This window comes from Diplotaxodon limnothrissa, linkage group LG4 (genome assembly GCF_057381915.1).
Source record: "Diplotaxodon limnothrissa isolate DT_005_m linkage group LG4, D_limnothrissa_male_GT1.1, whole genome shotgun sequence".
NCBI lineage: Eukaryota > Metazoa > Chordata > Actinopteri > Cichliformes > Cichlidae > Diplotaxodon > Diplotaxodon limnothrissa.
The window spans coordinates 4,577,842-4,594,503 of NC_140599.1; the positions used below are offsets into that span (position 1 = coordinate 4,577,842).

At 44.2% G+C, this 16,662-nt stretch overlaps 1 protein-coding gene and 2 pseudogenes across 1 annotated transcript in view; 1 reads left to right on the forward strand and 2 right to left on the reverse strand.

Moving 5' to 3' along the window:
* LOC146633074 (beta-1,4 N-acetylgalactosaminyltransferase 2-like) overlaps positions 1-16,662 on the forward strand; it is a 61,945-nt gene that overhangs the window by 21,579 nt on the left and 23,704 nt on the right. The window lies entirely within an intron of this gene.
* On the reverse strand, positions 4,540-5,669 carry LOC146633075 (uncharacterized; annotated as a pseudogene).
* On the reverse strand, positions 11,793-12,922 carry LOC146633076 (uncharacterized; annotated as a pseudogene).

Consider the following 16,662-nt stretch of genomic DNA (forward strand, 5'->3'; position numbering starts at 1 on the left):
GATGGATCACATAGTTGGTCAGTAGTCAATGGTCTGCTATTAATCACTGCCATGACTTCATACAGGAATATCCTCAGAGAGGAGCTGTCGAGTTGTTTGGCTGATTGTTCCAGAATGGACATGAGAACACTTCTTATGGTGCGAATTTGTCTTTCCCAGACACCACCCATATGACTAGACGCTGGGGTGTTCATGAGAAACTCACAGTCCAGTTTCCCTAGCTTGGCTTGATCCATTTCCTTAAATGCTCCAATAAACTCATTTCTAGCGCCGACAAAATTCGTGCCTTGATCGCATCTTATCTGGCGAACTGTACCTCTGATGGCCATGAATGCACGTAAGGAGTTGATGAGGGAATCTGTAGAGAGATCGTCAAGCATTTCAAGATGCACTGCTCTGGAGCACATGCAAGTGATTAGCAAGCCATAACGCTTTAGCTCCTTGCGGCCTTCTTTGACATAAAAAGGACCAAAGCAGTCCATCCCACAGTAGGTGAATGGCGGTGTGGTCTCCATCCGATCCTCTGGGAGGTCTGCCATCTTCTGCTGCTCTGTGCGCCTTCTGAACCTTCTGCATTTTACACATTTATAGATGTAAGATGACACAATCTTGCTGCATCCAAGAATCCAGAATCCATTAGCTCGAAGTTCATTCATGGTGATCCCTCGTCCTTGATGGTATGTCTTCTCGTGATAATGTTTGACCAGTAATGCCGACACGTGACTGTCTCTTGGCAGGATCGCAGGATGCTTGACATTGGGGTGCAAAGCTGCATGTGTTAAGCGTCCGCCTACCCGAAGAATGCCTTGGTCATCAAGAAATGGACATAACTTGTGTAACTTGCTAACCTTGTCTTTCATCTGCATCACATCATGATGTTGCAAGGTTCTTATTTGCTGAGCAAAGGCTGTTTCTTGAACCATCTTTATGATTGTTAACTCTGCTTCCTTTCTCTCTTGTAGGCTACTGATGTCGTGTGATCTACTCTTGTGATGCTTTGCTTCTTTCACATAGCGCTTGAGTCTAGCAACTGCCTTAATCATCCTCGACCAGTGGGAAAACTTGTGTAAGCGATCTAACAGTGACCTTTGTTCCTCCCCTTGTATCTTGTGGACTTGAACCTTCTTAACCTCCGGGTCACTGGTTGATAACTCTCCCACCTTAATTTCTCCACTGGGTATGACCTTCTGCCAAAGGAGGTCTGGGCCTTTGAACCAGTTTGATGCTACAAGTTGTTCTGCTGTGAGACCTCTTGAGGCGTGGTCCGCCGGATTATCTTCGGAAGGTACATACCTCCATTGGGTTGAATCTGTACTTTGTTTGATGCGTTCCACTCGGTTTGCAACAAACACATGAAATCTTCTGGCTTCATTGCTGAGGTATCCGAGTACCACCTTCGAGTCAGTCCAATACCTTTCTTCTGAAATTTCCATTTCCAATTCCTTTTTCAGCATGTCACCAGTGCGCACAGCAACAACGGCCGCCGACAACTCAAGCCGAGGTATAGTTGTGACTTTGGTTGGTGGAACTCTTGATCTTCCCATCACCAATGGGCAGTGGACTTCACCAGTTGTGCTTACTGCTCTGAGGTAAGTGCACATTCCATATCCAGATGCACTTGCATCAGAAAAATGATGAAGTTCGTAGTGGTGTGCCTTGAAGTTCGAAGGAATGTAGCATCTGTGAACCTTTACGTCCGCAAGGTTTCCCAGGTCACGCAACCAATACTCCCACTGAGGTCGAAGTCTGTCAGGTAAGTTATCATCCCAACTGAGTTTATCTCGACACATTTGTTGCAAGATCTGCTTTCCCAGCAGAATGAAAGGTGACACAAACCCAAGTGGATCGAACACAGAGGCGACTGTGGCCAATACTCCTCTTCTGGTGAGCGGTTTTTCCTTAACAACTACTCTGAACTGAAATTGATCTGATGCCACACACCATTGTACGCCAAGTGCTCTTTCCATATGTACTTCACCGAGTGCCATATCTAGCTCTTTGGGAGCTGCAGCGCATTCTTCTTTCGGAAGCGAAGCTAGAACTTTGGTGCTGTTTGAGATGAACTTGTGCAACCGAAGTTTGCCCATGCTGCAGAGTTTGCGTGCTTCATTAACCAGCTGTATTGCCTGATCTTCAGTGTCAACACTTGCTAGTCCGTCATCAACATAGAAGTTGGTGAACTTGATGGTTTCTTCATTAAAACTTCCTTCCCCTTCAGCTGCAAGATGCTTGAGGCCATAGTTGGCGCAACCTGGAGAAGATGCTGCTCCAAATAGGTGTACCTTCATCCTGTAGACAGTGAATGGAGTTTCAAGGTCACCGTTCTCCCACCACAAGAACCGTAGGTAATCTTGGTCACAAGCATGCACATGGAATTGGTGGAACATGCGTTCGATGTCACACATGAAAGCCACTGGGCCTCTTCGGAAGCGACACAAGACTCCGAGCAAGGTGTTTGTTAGCTCTGGACCAGTGAGGAGATGGTCATTTAAGGAAGCGCCTTGGAACTTGGCAGAGGCATCAAAGACGACACGAATCTTTCCGGGTTTTTGTGGATGATACACACCATGGTGTGGGATGTACCAAACTGGTGTCTTATCAATGTCTTGCTCTGTGACCCTTTCAGCATCTCCATGGGCTAGGATCTCATCCATGAATTTCTTATAGTCCATGTAGTACTGCTTGTTACTCTTGAGCCTTTTTTCTAAACATTTGAGGCGATGAATAGCACATGCCTTGTTGTTTGGCAGGTTCGGCCTTTCACTCTTAAATGGGAGTGGCATTTCAAAATGACCATCCTCCTTGTGCCTAATGCCGGCTTTCATCTTTGTTAAAAATTTGAGATCTTCTTGAGAGACCTTTGTGTCTTCTGGTGCTTTCTCAACAAAGTCAGACTCCAACATCTTTAGGACCTCTGTGGGAGAGATCATTTCCTTTATTTGAGTTCTGTAGACATAGTGAACCTTGTTGGTGAGATTTGAAGAGGGATTAATGTCAGGCACCACTTCCTTCACAATGACTTGGTGACTTATTCCGAAGGCGTCTCCATAATCGAGACATGGATTGCCATAACCCACAATACTCCATCCCAGATCAGTTCTTTGTGCAAACGGCTGATTTTCCTTTCCAGACACAACCTCACGAGGAACAAGTGCTTGGGGGCAGTTGTACCCAATCAGCAGACCAACATCACAGCTTTGTAGTGGAGCGATCTCACTTGCAATGCACTCAAGGTGAGACCATGCCTTAGCTGTTGCAGGCGATGGAATGTGATCTCGGTTTGCGGGAATAAAGTCTCTGGCATACGTCACTGGTAGGGAAATGGTCTTATTTGAGTAGAACCCTCTGACTTGTAGACCTGAGAGCTTGCGACAGGACACAACTGTGTTTCTTGAAGACATGGTAGTGAGCTTTAGCTGAGTCGATTCACCTTTGATATGCAGAGCTTGTGCCGTTTCTTCAAGAATAAAGGTCGTATCGCTCTGTGTATCAAGGAGCGCGTACACAAGAATTTCATGCTCTGGCTCACCTTTGGTTGACACCCATACTGGAATAATGGAAGATGTGTGAGTGTCGTCAACATTCTGCGTGACTCTGTTAGAAGTTGCTTCACTTGTTGTTGGTGTGACACTGTTGTCTTGTGAGACATCTGCGTTCGTTTGTCTTGTCCTGCCACTGTTCTTATGTGGATTTCTCCTTGTTCTTTCTTCCTTCGTGCGATTGTCATGAAGACATGTTGGATGTCTTTTATTACATGTGTCTCAGGTTTCTCTCCCTTCACAATCCTTGGAGCGATGACCAGAGTTCAGACAGCCAAAACATAACTTCTTGTCTTGAACAAACTTTAGTCTCTCAACAATGCTCTCATTTATGAACCTTCTACACTTAAGTAGGCTGTGACCCGACCTTTCACAGTACACACAACTAGCACTAACAGTCCTTTCATTTCAGTTAGTTGCTAGCACCTTTGCTCCATTGCCTCTGTTCCTTGTGGTTTTTGCCCCTTCAGTATCACTTGGCTTCAGAGCAAAGAGAGATGTTATGGGATTACAGGCAATTTTGGCTTCCCGTGAGATGAAATCTACAAATTGGCTGAAGCTTGGAAAGGTGTGAGTCTCTTCTTGCACTTCTGTAACCTTTCTGTTCAACCTTGAAGTAAGCCAATCTGGAAGTTTTGCGAGCATTTTTTGGTTTTCATTGCAGTCATTGAGCACTTCAAGCCCCTTCATTTGCGACATGGCTGTCTTACAGCAGCAAAGGAAGTCAGCAAATGCTTGAAGTTCCATACTGCCTTTAGAGCTTATCTTAGGCCATGCGTCAAGTTTGTCTCTGAAGGCCTTTGCTACTAGGAAGGGATTGCCATACCTCTCTTCGAGAACTGTCCATGCTGCATAGTATGCAGACTCTGTGCCAAGCGGGAAGTAGCCTTCTATTGCCTTCCTTGCAGGTCCACTTACATATTTCCTCAGATAATAAGTCTTCTCTTCAGTTGGTATATTTTTCCTGTCAATCAGAGTCTGAAAGGAAATTTTCCAATCATTATATCTGATAGGGTCGCCACTGAATATTGTTGGCTCTGGTACCGGAAGACGACTTGCATTAAGAGACACTGCAAATGCCTTGACCAGATCTTCTGTGTTCACCTCTCGGAGCGGTGTCACATTTCGTGGCGAGGAACACCGTTTCATATGCTGGTCATTGTTTTCAGACTTGACTTCATTTTTCTTATCAGATCTGTGGTGAAGTAGGTTGTATATTTCTTCATCTGAACATTCACTTTGTTCATACACCCGCTGTCGAGCCTTTGCTGCATTCAGCTTTTTTACAGTCTCAAGTCGCTCTACTTCTCTGCGCTTAGCTTCTAGAGCCTTTTGTCTTTGTGCTATTTCTGCTTCTTGCCTTTCAATTTCCTTCATATGGATTTCTTGTTCAAGCAGAACTTGGAGAGCAGCCTCATTTGCTGCAACTTCAGCAGCTGCATCTTGTCTTTTAGCCGAGAGCCGGCTGGAGTGTCTAGAGGAAACCCTCGAATGAGAAGAGAGCTTAGTGTGGTGTGACTTAACACTCATCCTGTCTGAGGCTTCTAACTTAGGCATAGACTCAGTCTCCTTCCATTTTTCATCCCTTTGACTTTTCACATCTGAGGCTACGGATTTAGATGAAGACTCAGTGTCCTTCCAAAGTTCTTCATCTCTTTGAACCTCCGCACTACTTGGGCTTGGACACTTTCTTACAGATTCAATAATTGTCTTTGTTATGGCTTCACACGTATCCATCCTTCGTCTTGTGTCACTATCTGGAGATTCAATACGTCTCAAGTCATCATAGGCTGCATTCACATCCTTAGAAGCACTCAAAACCTTGGAAACATGTTCTTGTAGCAGATCCTTTGAGCATTGACCATCTATAGCTCTTTTGGCATCCTTAATGACAACCTTCCACTTCTCATAGCGCACACTGAAACGATGTGCAGCCTTCTTTATGTGCTCACCGTACAGTTCTTTGCCCTTTTCCGTCAATGTACGGACTCGTTGGCTCTGTCGTGCTCTTTGTGAGGTAGTAGAAACATCATCAGCTGTGCCTTCAACTGCTTGTAGTTGCTCATCTGCAGAGAGTTGTTCCACATCACCCTTTTCACTGACTTCTGGATTAGCCTCAAACTCTGCCATCGTTGGAGGGGTTTGGGTTTTTTGTGTATCTTACTTAGACTCAATGTAAAGGTGCAGCAGCTTAAATTTGATTTGGTAGTTGAGGAGCAAATGAATATTAATCTACATTTACTGTTACAACTTTAAAGCACAGTAATTACTATTACTCCTTAAACATCACTTAACGTGTATACTTAAGTCACATTACATATCTTGTCCAAGCCAGTAATACTGTTTCATACAGCAACTGCTGAAGCCCACCATATGCACAATACACAGGTTACTCATCACAACATTAACTTAACACTGTATGAATATCAGTCACTTGAACAGCAGAAATGTAAACAATGAGAAAGAAAGAAAAAAGAAGAAATATTCCAGTCCTTTGTTCATTTATAAAAGGAAACTTATCTTAATTATTTTTACAGTCCTTTTCCTTTTTATTTCTCTTTCTTTTGGTTAATTATATTCAGTCCTTTAATTGAGGCAACACTTATTTTCGGGGCACCTGACTTTCCTGCGGGGCTGCGTCCTTCATCTACCCGTGCAGAGCGGAGTTCTCACTGTAGCACCCTCAAGGATTGACGTACGCACGATGTAGTTATAAAACAGGGTTTATTCTGGTCTTGGCAACCCGTGAGAACTGCTCACGGACAAAACAATAAAACAAAAACATCACATCAAAATGCGCTCTTGTACGTAATGTCAATCAATCAAAAAATCCTTAATTACAGAAAATAAACCATTTAAAATACACAAACCTCGTGAGCTGACATCCAGGAGGTGCTAAATAGTCCTTTATGGCCTTATTGCCTTATCTTCCATCTTCTTCATCAATTATTTCACTCTTTAAACAATATTTTCTCCATGTGTGGAGCTAACTGTGAGTTGCAGCATGCAGACACCATGTGCGCTAGCAAAAGAAAAGTGGCTGGGTGGAGACCCAAACAGCAAAGCTGTACCCTACACAGTTCACCACCAGAGGGCGCAAAGGAACAAAATCCAGACATACAGCTTGACAAATATCAAATGCAACAAACATCAAATGCAAAAGACCGTTACACTCCCACCAATCACTTGTGATTAAAAACTATGAACCTATGAACTAATGAACGGCTTTTGAATGAACTATCGTGAATTATCCTTTAAGCAGAGTGCGGTGGAGAATCGTTTTCCGCTTCCATCAGAATGACTGTCTTCTGAATGGGTCTTTCCAGGTGCACAGGTTTGGAGGTACGTTTTCCTGCTCTATCCAGGGTTGGATCACTCAGCAGCAATTTCACCTTCCTCACTTTTCCATCCTTTCCAGGATACACTTCAATGATCCTTGCCAACTTCCACTGGTTGCATGGAGTTATCTCATCCTTCAGGAGGACAACATCATTGATCTTAGCATTTCTGTGCTCTTTGGTCCACTTCTGTCTGCCTTGAAGATTTAACAAATACTCCTTTTTCCACCTTGTCCAGAAAGTGTTGGCAAGTAGTTGAACACGACGCCACCTCTTACGGAGATAAAGATCTTCTTTCACAAACCTTCCTGGAGGTGGAGAGATGATTGTGGACTTCATGGTTAGTATGTGATTCGGTGTTAAAGGTTCTGGGTTTGATGGATCACATAGTTGGTCAGTAGTCAATGGTCTGCTATTAATCACTGCCATGACTTCATACAGGAATATCCTCAGAGAGGAGCTGTCGAGTTGTTTGGCTGATTGTTCCAGAATGGACATGAGAACACTTCTTATGGTGCGAATTTGTCTTTCCCAGACACCACCCATATGACTAGACGCTGGGGTGTTCATGAGAAACTCACAGTCCAGTTTCCCTAGCTTGGCTTGATCCATTTCCTTAAATGCTCCAATAAACTCATTTCTAGCGCCGACAAAATTCGTGCCTTGATCGCATCTTATCTGGCGAACTGTACCTCTGATGGCCATGAATGCACGTAAGGAGTTGATGAGGGAATCTGTAGAGAGATCGTCAAGCATTTCAAGATGCACTGCTCTGGAGCACATGCAAGTGATTAGCAAGCCATAACGCTTTAGCTCCTTGCGGCCTTCTTTGACATAAAAAGGACCAAAGCAGTCCATCCCACAGTAGGTGAATGGCGGTGTGGTCTCCATCCGATCCTCTGGGAGGTCTGCCATCTTCTGCTGCTCTGTGCGCCTTCTGAACCTTCTGCATTTTACACATTTATAGATGTAAGATGACACAATCTTGCTGCATCCAAGAATCCAGAATCCATTAGCTCGAAGTTCATTCATGGTGATCCCTCGTCCTTGATGGTATGTCTTCTCGTGATAATGTTTGACCAGTAATGCCGACACGTGACTGTCTCTTGGCAGGATCGCAGGATGCTTGACATTGGGGTGCAAAGCTGCATGTGTTAAGCGTCCGCCTACCCGAAGAATGCCTTGGTCATCAAGAAATGGACATAACTTGTGTAACTTGCTAACCTTGTCTTTCATCTGCATCACATCATGATGTTGCAAGGTTCTTATTTGCTGAGCAAAGGCTGTTTCTTGAACCATCTTTATGATTGTTAACTCTGCTTCCTTTCTCTCTTGTAGGCTACTGATGTCGTGTGATCTACTCTTGTGATGCTTTGCTTCTTTCACATAGCGCTTGAGTCTAGCAACTGCCTTAATCATCCTCGACCAGTGGGAAAACTTGTGTAAGCGATCTAACAGTGACCTTTGTTCCTCCCCTTGTATCTTGTGGACTTGAACCTTCTTAACCTCCGGGTCACTGGTTGATAACTCTCCCACCTTAATTTCTCCACTGGGTATGACCTTCTGCCAAAGGAGGTCTGGGCCTTTGAACCAGTTTGATGCTACAAGTTGTTCTGCTGTGAGACCTCTTGAGGCGTGGTCCGCCGGATTATCTTCGGAAGGTACATACCTCCATTGGGTTGAATCTGTACTTTGTTTGATGCGTTCCACTCGGTTTGCAACAAACACATGAAATCTTCTGGCTTCATTGCTGAGGTATCCGAGTACCACCTTCGAGTCAGTCCAATACCTTTCTTCTGAAATTTCCATTTCCAATTCCTTTTTCAGCATGTCACCAGTGCGCACAGCAACAACGGCCGCCGACAACTCAAGCCGAGGTATAGTTGTGACTTTGGTTGGTGGAACTCTTGATCTTCCCATCACCAATGGGCAGTGGACTTCACCAGTTGTGCTTACTGCTCTGAGGTAAGTGCACATTCCATATCCAGATGCACTTGCATCAGAAAAATGATGAAGTTCGTAGTGGTGTGCCTTGAAGTTCGAAGGAATGTAGCATCTGTGAACCTTTACGTCCGCAAGGTTTCCCAGGTCACGCAACCAATACTCCCACTGAGGTCGAAGTCTGTCAGGTAAGTTATCATCCCAACTGAGTTTATCTCGACACATTTGTTGCAAGATCTGCTTTCCCAGCAGAATGAAAGGTGACACAAACCCAAGTGGATCGAACACAGAGGCGACTGTGGCCAATACTCCTCTTCTGGTGAGCGGTTTTTCCTTAACAACTACTCTGAACTGAAATTGATCTGATGCCACACACCATTGTACGCCAAGTGCTCTTTCCATATGTACTTCACCGAGTGCCATATCTAGCTCTTTGGGAGCTGCAGCGCATTCTTCTTTCGGAAGCGAAGCTAGAACTTTGGTGCTGTTTGAGATGAACTTGTGCAACCGAAGTTTGCCCATGCTGCAGAGTTTGCGTGCTTCATTAACCAGCTGTATTGCCTGATCTTCAGTGTCAACACTTGCTAGTCCGTCATCAACATAGAAGTTGGTGAACTTGATGGTTTCTTCATTAAAACTTCCTTCCCCTTCAGCTGCAAGATGCTTGAGGCCATAGTTGGCGCAACCTGGAGAAGATGCTGCTCCAAATAGGTGTACCTTCATCCTGTAGACAGTGAATGGAGTTTCAAGGTCACCGTTCTCCCACCACAAGAACCGTAGGTAATCTTGGTCACAAGCATGCACATGGAATTGGTGGAACATGCGTTCGATGTCACACATGAAAGCCACTGGGCCTCTTCGGAAGCGACACAAGACTCCGAGCAAGGTGTTTGTTAGCTCTGGACCAGTGAGGAGATGGTCATTTAAGGAAGCGCCTTGGAACTTGGCAGAGGCATCAAAGACGACACGAATCTTTCCGGGTTTTTGTGGATGATACACACCATGGTGTGGGATGTACCAAACTGGTGTCTTATCAATGTCTTGCTCTGTGACCCTTTCAGCATCTCCATGGGCTAGGATCTCATCCATGAATTTCTTATAGTCCATGTAGTACTGCTTGTTACTCTTGAGCCTTTTTTCTAAACATTTGAGGCGATGAATAGCACATGCCTTGTTGTTTGGCAGGTTCGGCCTTTCACTCTTAAATGGGAGTGGCATTTCAAAATGACCATCCTCCTTGTGCCTAATGCCGGCTTTCATCTTTGTTAAAAATTTGAGATCTTCTTGAGAGACCTTTGTGTCTTCTGGTGCTTTCTCAACAAAGTCAGACTCCAACATCTTTAGGACCTCTGTGGGAGAGATCATTTCCTTTATTTGAGTTCTGTAGACATAGTGAACCTTGTTGGTGAGATTTGAAGAGGGATTAATGTCAGGCACCACTTCCTTCACAATGACTTGGTGACTTATTCCGAAGGCGTCTCCATAATCGAGACATGGATTGCCATAACCCACAATACTCCATCCCAGATCAGTTCTTTGTGCAAACGGCTGATTTTCCTTTCCAGACACAACCTCACGAGGAACAAGTGCTTGGGGGCAGTTGTACCCAATCAGCAGACCAACATCACAGCTTTGTAGTGGAGCGATCTCACTTGCAATGCACTCAAGGTGAGACCATGCCTTAGCTGTTGCAGGCGATGGAATGTGATCTCGGTTTGCGGGAATAAAGTCTCTGGCATACGTCACTGGTAGGGAAATGGTCTTATTTGAGTAGAACCCTCTGACTTGTAGACCTGAGAGCTTGCGACAGGACACAACTGTGTTTCTTGAAGACATGGTAGTGAGCTTTAGCTGAGTCGATTCACCTTTGATATGCAGAGCTTGTGCCGTTTCTTCAAGAATAAAGGTCGTATCGCTCTGTGTATCAAGGAGCGCGTACACAAGAATTTCATGCTCTGGCTCACCTTTGGTTGACACCCATACTGGAATAATGGAAGATGTGTGAGTGTCGTCAACATTCTGCGTGACTCTGTTAGAAGTTGCTTCACTTGTTGTTGGTGTGACACTGTTGTCTTGTGAGACATCTGCGTTCGTTTGTCTTGTCCTGCCACTGTTCTTATGTGGATTTCTCCTTGTTCTTTCTTCCTTCGTGCGATTGTCATGAAGACATGTTGGATGTCTTTTATTACATGTGTCTCAGGTTTCTCTCCCTTCACAATCCTTGGAGCGATGACCAGAGTTCAGACAGCCAAAACATAACTTCTTGTCTTGAACAAACTTTAGTCTCTCAACAATGCTCTCATTTATGAACCTTCTACACTTAAGTAGGCTGTGACCCGACCTTTCACAGTACACACAACTAGCACTAACAGTCCTTTCATTTCAGTTAGTTGCTAGCACCTTTGCTCCATTGCCTCTGTTCCTTGTGGTTTTTGCCCCTTCAGTATCACTTGGCTTCAGAGCAAAGAGAGATGTTATGGGATTACAGGCAATTTTGGCTTCCCGTGAGATGAAATCTACAAATTGGCTGAAGCTTGGAAAGGTGTGAGTCTCTTCTTGCACTTCTGTAACCTTTCTGTTCAACCTTGAAGTAAGCCAATCTGGAAGTTTTGCGAGCATTTTTTGGTTTTCATTGCAGTCATTGAGCACTTCAAGCCCCTTCATTTGCGACATGGCTGTCTTACAGCAGCAAAGGAAGTCAGCAAATGCTTGAAGTTCCATACTGCCTTTAGAGCTTATCTTAGGCCATGCGTCAAGTTTGTCTCTGAAGGCCTTTGCTACTAGGAAGGGATTGCCATACCTCTCTTCGAGAACTGTCCATGCTGCATAGTATGCAGACTCTGTGCCAAGCGGGAAGTAGCCTTCTATTGCCTTCCTTGCAGGTCCACTTACATATTTCCTCAGATAATAAGTCTTCTCTTCAGTTGGTATATTTTTCCTGTCAATCAGAGTCTGAAAGGAAATTTTCCAATCATTATATCTGATAGGGTCGCCACTGAATATTGTTGGCTCTGGTACCGGAAGACGACTTGCATTAAGAGACACTGCAAATGCCTTGACCAGATCTTCTGTGTTCACCTCTCGGAGCGGTGTCACATTTCGTGGCGAGGAACACCGTTTCATATGCTGGTCATTGTTTTCAGACTTGACTTCATTTTTCTTATCAGATCTGTGGTGAAGTAGGTTGTATATTTCTTCATCTGAACATTCACTTTGTTCATACACCCGCTGTCGAGCCTTTGCTGCATTCAGCTTTTTTACAGTCTCAAGTCGCTCTACTTCTCTGCGCTTAGCTTCTAGAGCCTTTTGTCTTTGTGCTATTTCTGCTTCTTGCCTTTCAATTTCCTTCATATGGATTTCTTGTTCAAGCAGAACTTGGAGAGCAGCCTCATTTGCTGCAACTTCAGCAGCTGCATCTTGTCTTTTAGCCGAGAGCCGGCTGGAGTGTCTAGAGGAAACCCTCGAATGAGAAGAGAGCTTAGTGTGGTGTGACTTAACACTCATCCTGTCTGAGGCTTCTAACTTAGGCATAGACTCAGTCTCCTTCCATTTTTCATCCCTTTGACTTTTCACATCTGAGGCTACGGATTTAGATGAAGACTCAGTGTCCTTCCAAAGTTCTTCATCTCTTTGAACCTCCGCACTACTTGGGCTTGGACACTTTCTTACAGATTCAATAATTGTCTTTGTTATGGCTTCACACGTATCCATCCTTCGTCTTGTGTCACTATCTGGAGATTCAATACGTCTCAAGTCATCATAGGCTGCATTCACATCCTTAGAAGCACTCAAAACCTTGGAAACATGTTCTTGTAGCAGATCCTTTGAGCATTGACCATCTATAGCTCTTTTGGCATCCTTAATGACAACCTTCCACTTCTCATAGCGCACACTGAAACGATGTGCAGCCTTCTTTATGTGCTCACCGTACAGTTCTTTGCCCTTTTCCGTCAATGTACGGACTCGTTGGCTCTGTCGTGCTCTTTGTGAGGTAGTAGAAACATCATCAGCTGTGCCTTCAACTGCTTGTAGTTGCTCATCTGCAGAGAGTTGTTCCACATCACCCTTTTCACTGACTTCTGGATTAGCCTCAAACTCTGCCATCGTTGGAGGGGTTTGGGTTTTTTGTGTATCTTACTTAGACTCAATGTAAAGGTGCAGCAGCTTAAATTTGATTTGGTAGTTGAGGAGCAAATGAATATTAATCTACATTTACTGTTACAACTTTAAAGCACAGTAATTACTATTACTCCTTAAACATCACTTAACGTGTATACTTAAGTCACATTACATATCTTGTCCAAGCCAGTAATACTGTTTCATACAGCAACTGCTGAAGCCCACCATATGCACAATACACAGGTTACTCATCACAACATTAACTTAACACTGTATGAATATCAGTCACTTGAACAGCAGAAATGTAAACAATGAGAAAGAAAGAAAAAAGAAGAAATATTCCAGTCCTTTGTTCATTTATAAAAGGAAACTTATCTTAATTATTTTTACAGTCCTTTTCCTTTTTATTTCTCTTTCTTTTGGTTAATTATATTCAGTCCTTTAATTGAGGCAACACTTATTTTCGGGGCACCTGACTTTCCTGCGGGGCTGCGTCCTTCATCTACCCGTGCAGAGCGGAGTTCTCACTGTAGCACCCTCAAGGATTGACGTACGCACGATGTAGTTATAAAACAGGGTTTATTCTGGTCTTGGCAACCCGTGAGAACTGCTCACGGACAAAACAATAAAACAAAAACATCACATCAAAATGCGCTCTTGTACGTAATGTCAATCAATCAAAAAATCCTTAATTACAGAAAATAAACCATTTAAAATACACAAACCTCGTGAGCTGACATCCAGGAGGTGCTAAATAGTCCTTTATGGCCTTATTGCCTTATCTTCCATCTTCTTCATCAATTATTTCACTCTTTAAACAATATTTTCTCCATGTGTGGAGCTAACTGTGAGTTGCAGCATGCAGACACCATGTGCGCTAGCAAAAGAAAAGTGGCTGGGTGGAGACCCAAACAGCAAAGCTGTACCCTACACAGTTCACCACCAGAGGGCGCAAAGGAACAAAATCCAGACATACAGCTTAACAAATATCAAATGCAACAAACATCAAATGCAACAAACATCAAATGCAAAAGACCGTTACACAGTCCATTCTCCCTGCAGCACGGACTACACTGCCCATGATGCTACATTCTTTAGAGCTATGCTTGTAGCATTCTGCCTGTTAGCTTAGCACAACAACAACAACAACAACAAAAGGCGCTCTCTCACCCAGGAAACACACGGTCGCAGAGAGAGAGAGAGCGTCGCCCTGTAACCATGGCAACCGTAACGCTGCCGCCTTGAACAACAGAACGTAGCTGTCAAACAAAACCCAAACAGTCCTGACCCGCGACAAAATGAAACAGGAAAGTACCGCAGTGTAATCCATTTATTTCAACAAAGTAACTGTATTCTGAATACCACCTTTTTAAACGGTAACTGTAACGGAATACAGTTACTCATATTTTGTATTTTAAATACGTAACGGCGGTACATGTATTCCGTTACTCCCCAACACTGTCCAGTCTCCCTTGTTATCAAGTCAGTATTGTCTGCCTCCTGTCTTATTTTGAAAGAGCCTGGTTTTCTTTGTTCATTGTATTTAGTTTCACTTCCCCTGTCCCATTATTAGGTTCATGTGTGTCAGCTGTTTCCCTATGTGATTCCTGACCCCCCCCCTTGTGTGTTTTTAGTCTGTGTTTTTCATTGTCTTGTCTTTGTCAGAACGTCTGTGACACCACGTCTAGTCATAGCACTCATAGTCACAGTCATCATAGAAATCATAGTTATCATAGTCATCGTGATTAGTCACAGTTATCTTGTTCCGTTTTCCCAGTTTAGTTTAGTAGCAGTTTAATTTGTCGCCCAGTTTGCCTCGCATTATTTTGTATTCATGTTTATCAGCTAAAATAAAACGTCTCACTTTTGGTTTAACTCTCCGCTCTATCTCCTTTTGTGTCTGAACCTGGGTCCTCGTTCTCACTCTTGCACAATCAGCAGGTGTGGATCTAGAGAAATTTTCTTAGGGTTCAGAGTTTGGGTATGTTAATGGATCCACGACAGCGTTTACATTCGATTTGTGTGAGGTAATTAAATGCTCGGGTGACGGGAATAGCTGGAGAACATATAATGTGTGGGTTTGTTATCATCCAATGATGTGTTACCCTAAGTCGGTGTGGGGCCCATCATGGGATAGTGAGATCTACACCTATGTAACGGATCAGTGGTGTTCTTGGCAGGATGTGGTCGCGTGGACAGGGGTAGGATGGCAGCCAACGGTGCCACCGGCCCTTGAAGGAATAGCTATTCAGAGAGATTATTCTGTTACAAATAACCCTATTACTCTTTCCCTAGGACCATGGAGTGAACTCCCTGAACCTGGGTTTGATGGAGGTGCGTTTTATTTAGTAGTAGGGGTAGATAAAGTAGGGACAGATCCATTCGGGTTAATTTGGGTGAATTTATTTAATCCCAGGTCTAAACCGCTGGGAAATGACTCAGCACTGAATCTCACGGTGCAAACGGATCCCGTAGAGACAGTTACTTACGAGGATCCAGAAGAAAAATGGTTTGTTGCCACTGATTATACTAGGTTAAAACCTCAGGAGTTGATAGAGTGTGCCACAGGTTTTGGAGATAGGAATCTTTGGTTAGATTGGGTGGCTCAAAATGCTAAGGAGCAGAAAGTGGTTGATTGTGTTGCTTGTGCTACCGCTCGACCACATTTGTTTACTGAACCCGCTCCTCTGTATCCAGAGGATGAGTGGGGATATAATTGCATGTTGAGATTAACTAGAGAGGCGGTGGACACAGGTAACTGCACCACTTTGTCAGGTTTATATCCGCCAATTGATAAACGTACACAACCAGGTTCATTCACACCAAAACGAGATAATTATACATGTTTTGAGTTTTCTACAGACAGAGTGAGATTTAGGCTAGGAAGGATTGATCCAAGCTGGTGTCAGAGGACAATCACAGGTAGGACTACCAATGATGTAAGTGACCCAAGCACAATTATAGGCACCTGGGCGAGAGGTGGGCTATATTATTATTGTGGGGAGTACACCCTTTTGGTGCAGGTTCCCTTGGGGAGTGTGGGAACGTGTGCTCTGGTGCGCCTAGCTGCACCTTTGATGCTCATAGGCAGTAGGCTAGAGACAATTCCACAGCAAGGCGCGGGTGTGTCTACACCCAGACGGAGGAGAGCCACAGGGGGTATCCACAAGTATGATCCAAGACGGGACTCGCCAACCTGGATAGACTCAATAGGAGTTCCCAGAGGAGTTCCAGATGAGTATAAGTTAGTTGATCAGATAGCGGCCGGGTTTGAAAGTGTGTTTCTGTGGGTGACTCCAAATAAAAATGTTGATCGCATTAATTATGTTCATTATAATGTGTTGAGACTCTCTAATCTCACTAGGGACGCGGTGGAAGGTCTTGCAGAACAATTAGGTCCGACGTCGTTAATGGGAATCCAAAATCGCATGGCGCTGGACATGTTATTGGCTGAGAAGGGAGGCGTGTGTGCGATGTTCGGAGATTTATGTTGCACCTTTATTCCCAACAATACAGCTCCGGACGGAACGGTCACGCGGGCGCTCGAGAATTTGAAAGCGTTATCTAGAACCATGCATGAGCAATCAGGCGTGAACTCGAGGCTGGGAGACTGGTTCACATCTGTTTTTGGGCAATATAAGGGATTGTTTATGTCTGCCATGTTTTCTCTTTTAGTTTTTCTAGGTTTATTGCTGATCGGGTGTTGTCTCATTCCTCTGGTGAGG